The sequence below is a fragment of the Lissotriton vulgaris genome, chromosome 4_1, assembly GCF_964263255.1.
Source record: "Lissotriton vulgaris chromosome 4_1, aLisVul1.2, whole genome shotgun sequence".
Classification (NCBI taxonomy): domain Eukaryota; kingdom Metazoa; phylum Chordata; class Amphibia; order Caudata; family Salamandridae; genus Lissotriton; species Lissotriton vulgaris.
The window spans coordinates 858,287,575-858,294,930 of NC_141691.1; positions in this window are offsets into that span (position 1 = coordinate 858,287,575).

Below are 7,356 nucleotides of genomic sequence, written 5' to 3' on the forward strand. Positions count from 1 at the left end.
GATACAATTATCATTTTCCACCCCTAGAGGGTATCTCTCAGCATGAAAATACACATGGCACACTTTCAGGCCACAAAGAATGCAACCATAGTTTTGTCCCCCAAAGGGTGCTGCACTCCCAGCTGCAGAACAAAAGCTCCTACCTGGAAAAAGTTTATTAACACATCAAAAGTCATTGAGGGGGTTTAGTTTTCAAGTCCCATCCAACTTAGGGTGGGATCTTTTTAACAGGTTTTGTGGAAAGGTAGCACTACTCCTGCAGCTCCCCCACACTTTTGTATTCATTTAGGGCCCGATGTAGGTAATTCCTATTTACCTACTCTTAAATACCGAATCATACCGATTCGGTATTTAAGAGTAGGTAAATAGGAAGGGGGCAGATGTAGGTAATTCTTACTTTAGAATTACCGAATCTGTAAGATTCGGTATTTACCGATTTGCCGATTTACCGATTTGCCTTGAAGCCCATAGGAATCAATGGGAAATACCGATTCGGTATTTACCGAATCAGTAAATACCGAATCCTGCAAGGGTTAACGGGGTGTCACTTTGACACCCTGTAGCACCCCAATTCCTGGCTTGTGTGCCATGTGGCACACATACATGCCCTAAGGGCATGTCTGTGTGTCACAAGGCACAGGTGTACATGCACAGATGTGCATGTACACCTGAATTCGGTATTTTACCACCCAATTGTGGGCCATATGTAGGTAAATGGCATTTACCGAATCGTAAATACCGAATTTTACCGATTCGGTATTTACAATTCGGTAAATGCCATGTAGGTAATAATTCTTTCAATATTACCGAATCTGTAATATTCGGTAATTACCGAATCGGTATTTACCGATTCGGTAATTGCCATTGATTCCTATGGGCCTTGAGGCCCATAGGAATCAATGATAATTACCGAATCGGTAAATACCGATTCGGTAATTTTACCGATTTGTCAAGGGGGATAGGGTGTCACTTTGACACCCTGTTGCACCCCTGATTTTGGCTTGTGTGCAATGTGACACACATACATGCCCTTAGGGCATGTATGTGTGCCACATGGCACAGGTGTACATGCACAGATGTGCATGTACACAGAAATTCGTTATTTACCATGCCATTGTATTTCATGGTAAATAACGAATTTCTAAGGGCCTGTGGCACTGTTTCCAGTGCCACCTACATCCCAAATTTCCGAATCTGTACATTTACCGATTCGGTAATTTACCGATTCGGTAAAATTACCGATTCGGTAAATATACAGAATCGGTAATTTTCAGGCCCCCTATATCTGGAATTACAAATACCGGTCGGTAACGGCCGAAATCGGCCGTTACAGACCGGTATTTTGCCACCTACATATGGCCCTGTATTGGGTGATAAAATACCGAATTCTGAATGCCTGTAGCACTGTAAACAGTGCTACCTACATCTGGGATTTACCGAATCGGTAAAATTACCGATTCGGTATTTTACAGAATCAGTAAATTTACTGATTCGGTAAATTTACAGATTCAGTAAATTAATGGCCCCTACATCTCAATCACCAAATACCGGTCGGTAACGGCCGAATTCGGCCGTTACCTACCGGTATTTGGTGACCTACATCGGGCCCTAAGTGGTGACCCCACACTCCTGGGGCCACCATAAAGCCAAAACTAGTGATTTTCACTCCAAAATGCAGACCAGCCTTGCCAGGCATTATGGGGCGCTTTTCGCCTTTGCTTATGCATTTCTGATTAGCAGCTCTCCCACTGCACTGGGAAGAGCTACTTCACTTTTACTTTTTTAAAATAATGTTTCTCTTAACGACCTCATGCAGCATTTTACTCGTGTCAAGGTGCCCAGTCTAACCCGAGTACTCCGCGTGCACTGGCTCGTGGTGGGTCAGCCTCGGGAGCCCACCCTGAGCCAGCTTCCAACGTGGACTGAATTCCTGCATGCAGTCGCTGGAGCTGGCAGTTCCTTCCTGAATGCCTGTAGGCAGACAGGCATAGGCAGACTGTGCTCGGGGCGGGGGTGGCAGCACTCCTCCCTCCTTCACTGCCAGCATCGGGCAAAGGGATTGGGTCCTTGCCTCCCATTCAACTTTGCGACAGTGCTTCCACGTTACTCCTGCCTCTCGGGCATGGGATGGTGTCCTTGGCCCTGTCCTTACCCTAAATTGATGTCAACTAGTTCCATGGTTTTGTACATCAGCCACATTGGTTTGGCACTAAAGGGCAGATTTATTGAATGTCACGCAAAGCAGTGCAGCAAGACACCTTGATGTGTGGCATTGAATGACAGGGAGAGGGGAGGAATGCACCATATTTAACATTATATGGTGAATTCCCATTCCCTTCTTGTTCTGGTGCACTATGTTGCAAGGGTGCCTGTGTTGCAGGCAGCGTAGTTTATGTGCAGAAAAGCACACCTTGCTTCAAACTAACAATCCTCTGAAGCTGTTTCCTCTTTTTTTGAGTGCTGCAGACATAGGAAGAGGTAACAACAAGGAACAATAAACATATGTCTCTTCGTTATGCCTCCCCTGGGAAGGCTTAGCATTTTGATGTATTCCTATGTCTATCACTGATGATAAATCAGGTGATTTGCCAAAATCCATGGGCGGATGCATGGGAACATCCACATTCCACCCATGGAACACCTCCCTGGGGCAGATTAATGCAAGGCAGCAACTTGCATTGTATTATGTTACTCCAAATATACCAAGATATGCAGGGCCATGCAATTTGGCCTAGAGTGGCTTGGTACATATCATTCTACATTTTGCATCTCCCAGCATCCTCTTCCTTGGAGCAAGGATGATGCAAAACCTTTGATAAATATGCCCCGAAATTTGATGTGAAGGAGGCATAGGGGCAAATGAAGTGATCTGTTCCTTTTTATGATATGTAGTCCAAAGGAGTTGACTCCACCATTTGTAAGTCTGATTCTTCACCCTCTGTCTAATGACTGGGCTTCTATTTCATGTACTTTCTCTGGTTGCATCCCTCCTATAATGGTGCCCCCCCTTCCTTTTAGGCAATGCATATATAAATTCATCCATATGGTCCATCGTAGGAGAAGATCTGGTATCAATATACTGTAGACGTGGAAGTTCTTAATGAACAAAGGTGGTATTGTGGGGTTGCTGATTTTTCACAAAAACAGAATCCTGAATATGCTGAGACTGCTGACACCTTATAGGGAGGAAGAAAAAATCAATCTGGGGTGGTCACAATGCATTTCACACACACACACACACACCTGCACACCCGCACACACACACACAGAGCGAGCATGATTAAAATCAATCAGTAACTGAGAAAGACGTATAAAAGCTAAAGCTATAAAAGGGCAGTGTCTCAGCAACTCAGTACACACTATGACCTGCTGCACAGACCCACTCCTGCCTGGGACTTCTTATTTAATTAGATCCTTCAACTCTCCTTATTTCAGTGTGTAACTTATTTTCCTTCCTCCATTATGATGAACTAATTGGTTCTTGTTTGTCTCTAGTCCAAATTTGTACACCTCTCCAGCTCCATTCATTTCGTAAGGTTGCATAAGAATAGACTCGCTCTCAAACACCCAAGCGGACGTGAAAGATGGGTTATACACATTTGAAAAGAATCAGGTGGAAAAAGGGTAGTGACGTGAGGGAGAAACAGTGGTTTGGATCTCCCTCAGAATCGATTTATGACAGCGGAGTGATAGCCGAGAACTCCCTCCGTGCTTGCAGAAGGATCTGTTACTGAACAAGGGGCTAGATGTAGGTGGCCCAATAATGGTCGGTAACGGTGAAATTCATTAAATTTCACTGTTACCGACCGGTATTTAGGCATTTGAGAGGTAGGGAGGATTCGGTATTAAGGAATCGGTAAATACCGATTCCTTAATACCAATTCCTTATGGCCTTGCATTTAAGGAATCGGTAATACCGATTCCTTAAATGCAATGTAGGTAGCACTTAAAACAGTGCACCTCAGCCTTAAGGAATCACTATTTACCACCAACTCTTAGTTGGTGGTAAATAGCTATTTCCTTTCAAAAAGCACTTTTTTGCTTTTTGAAGTGTGCCATGTGGCACACATCCATGCCCTTAGGGCATGCATGTGTGCCACATGTGCACACATGCAAATTGCAGGTGTGCAACAGGGTGTCCTTTGGACACCCTGGCACCCTTGAAATGCCTCCCAGTATTACTGATTCTGTAATACCGAATTGGTAAAACAGAATGTCTTCACATTCATTCCTATGGGCTTCCAAGCCCATAGAAATGAATGGGTAGGTATTCGTTATTACCAAATCTCAATTATCGATTCGGTAATAACGAATATTCGAATTCTGTATTTTTTACCGAATTCTTACCTACATCTGAAACACTGATTCCTAAATACCGAATCGGTAAAAATCGATATTTAGGAATCAGTATTTCCCAGTTACCTACATCTAGCCCAAGGAATATCTCCCACAAAAGGGACAGGAAGCTTTAAGGGAAATTAAAGGCAAGGGAAAAATGCAGGTTCAAAAAACAAGAAATGTGAGGGACAGAGGGCCTGATTCACAGAATTAACTTAAGACAAAATCCTAAACATACTACTTTTGGTATTCACAGAATGCACTTACTGCTTTTGGTATACACAGAATGTACTTACTACTTTTGGTATTCACAGAATGGACTTACTACTTTTGGTATTCACAGAATGGATTTACGACTACTAACTTTACGTCTGCACTCGGGCCGGAAATGCCGGCCTGGAGGCGGAGCTTCTGGCTTGGAGGCGGAGCTTGTAGCCCATAGGTGGGGCTTCCGGTCTGGAGGCGGAGCTTGCAGCTCGGCGGTGGGGGATTTAGCCATGGCTGAAATCTCCACCTCTGGGCTGGACGCTCCGCCTCTGGCCCGAAAACTCCACCTCTGGGCCACAAGCTCCGCCTCCAAGCCGGAAGCACCGCCTCTGGGTCAGAAGCTCCGCCTTTGGGCCAGAAGCTCCGCCTCTGGGCCAGATGCTCCGCCTCCAGGCCGGAATTTCCGGCCCGAGTGCGGACGTAAAGTTAGTAGTCGTAAATCCATTCTGTGAATACCAAAAGTAGTAAGTGCATTCTATGAATACCAAAAGTAGTAAGTGCATTCTGTGAATACCAAAAGTAGTACGTTTAGGATTTTGTCTTAAGTTAGTTCTGTGAATCGTGCCCAGAGAACGGCGTTGAACTAGCATGGAGTCACAACTCAGAACACATTGCCAGGCATAGGATGCATGTCAGGAATGGTCAAAATTGCTGTCTGCACCCATAATACATCTGAAATGCACTGATCACTAACAATCATGCATATCAGTGATTCAGTCAGTTTTCATTGTCATTTTCTCTGCAATTTCCAGCCTCTGTTTGTTCTATGCCTGATCACACATCTGTTCTGAGCCTGATCCCTGACACTTCTAAACCTGTCTACTCCTGATCCAGTGAATCCAGCCATGAAAAGGCCGCAGTGGGAAAACTCAGAATATGATTGGTGGTAATGCAGTGGCACAGCCAAGCATATTGCTACCCCAGACCGCCACACCACCATCAGGTAATGCTGTACTCTGGTGGTTGCAGCAGTCCAAAACGGTACTACCACTGTACTTGTAATATGGAGGTCAGACCACTGGTGCAGCTGTCTCTGACTGCCACTGCACCACCACCAGGAGTCCGCTGAACTCGTAATCAGGTCCAGAATCTCCCAGTAACCTTGAGCCTGAACAAAGGAAGTGAGACAACATTCAGGGGCCTATTTATGAAAAAAGTCACTCTGTGCAGCACAGCAAGTCACCTTAAACTATATTGCAGTACGTGACAAGGACAGGGGAGGAATTTGCAGTATTTAAGGCAATACAGTGCATTCCTGACTGTACCCATGCACTGGTGCACAATGGGCTGCGTAGCACAGGCACCCTTGCAGCATGGTGCAAGGGTGTCTCTATTGCATGCAGGATTGTTTTTGTTCAGGAAGGGGCACTGTCCCACACATAAACAATCATGAGAGGCATATTTCTCTTTCTATGCATGCTGTAAAATGCAGCACAAATAGAAAGAGGAGAACTAGAGATATTTCTCCTTACACAACTTTTTGGCGTATTCCCAGGTTTACCAGCTCTGGTCAATCAATCAATCAATCAATCAATTAATCAATCAGTATTTGTATAGTGAGGCTTGTCACCCTGGGGGCATCCAGGTGCTGAGGAATGGGGAGCCTAAGGAGATGTGCCAGGTCATGAGTCCCTTCCTGAAGTTGGCAAGTGAAAGGGAGATACAGAAGTTGAGCAGGAGGTTGTTCCAGGACTTTGCAGCAAGGTAAGAAAAAGGAACGGCCTCCGGTGTGGCTCTGCCTGATGCAGGGGATGTGTAAGAGGAAGGCAGATCAGAGTTGTCTGGTTTGCTGGTGGAAAGTCAGGCGGTGGTTCATGTAGGAGGGTCTGGTGTTGTGAAGAGCCTTGTAGGCATGGGTCAGCAGCCTGAACTTGAATTTCCTCTGGATGGGGAGCCAATGGAGGATTCTGAGGTGGGGGGATGCGGGTCAATTCGGGAAGGTCAAGGATGAGTCTGGCAGTTGTGTTCCGTATCATCCATAGTTGTTTGAGGAAGTTTGGAGATAGTTTCTGCATATAGAGTGTTTCTGAAGTCTAGTCAACTGGTGATGAGGGCTTGAATCACTGTTTCCCTGGTGTTGATCCATCTGATAATCTTTCAAAGCATGCAGAGGATGTGGAAACAGGAGAACGGTAATGTGTTGACCTGGCACTTCATGGAGGGATCGCTGTCCAGGATGATGCAGAGCCTGCAGCTGTGGCTGGTAGGGGTAGGTGAGGTCCAAGAACGGTGGGTGACTATGTGTCGTCCCATGGGGAGGCATTCTTCCCAAAGATGAGCACTTTAGTTTTATCAGTGTTCAGCTTCAGGCAGTTAGATCTCATCAAGTCGGTGATGTTGGTCATGGCATTCTGGAAATTGACCTTGGTTGTGGTGGTGTCTTCTTAAGAGATAGGATTAGATGGGTGTTGTCAGCATATTAGATGATGCTAAATCCATGGGTGCAGATGATTTTGACCAGTGGAGTCATGTCGGCATTAAAAAGGTGGGACTGAGGGAGGATCCTTGGGAGACTCCGCAGAAGATGCTCTAGGTTTCGGAGGTGAAAGGTGGTTGGGAGAGTTTCTGTATGTGTCCTGTGGGGAAGGAGGTGATCCACTTAAGGGAGTTTCCTCTGATGTTGATATGGTGGAGTTTGGTAAGGGGGGTGTGGTGGAAGACTGTGTCAAAGGCAGCTGAAAGCTCAAGGAGGACCAGGGCCCGAGTCTGGCCATGGTTGACGATGGATCTGATTTTGTCGGTTGCAGCTAT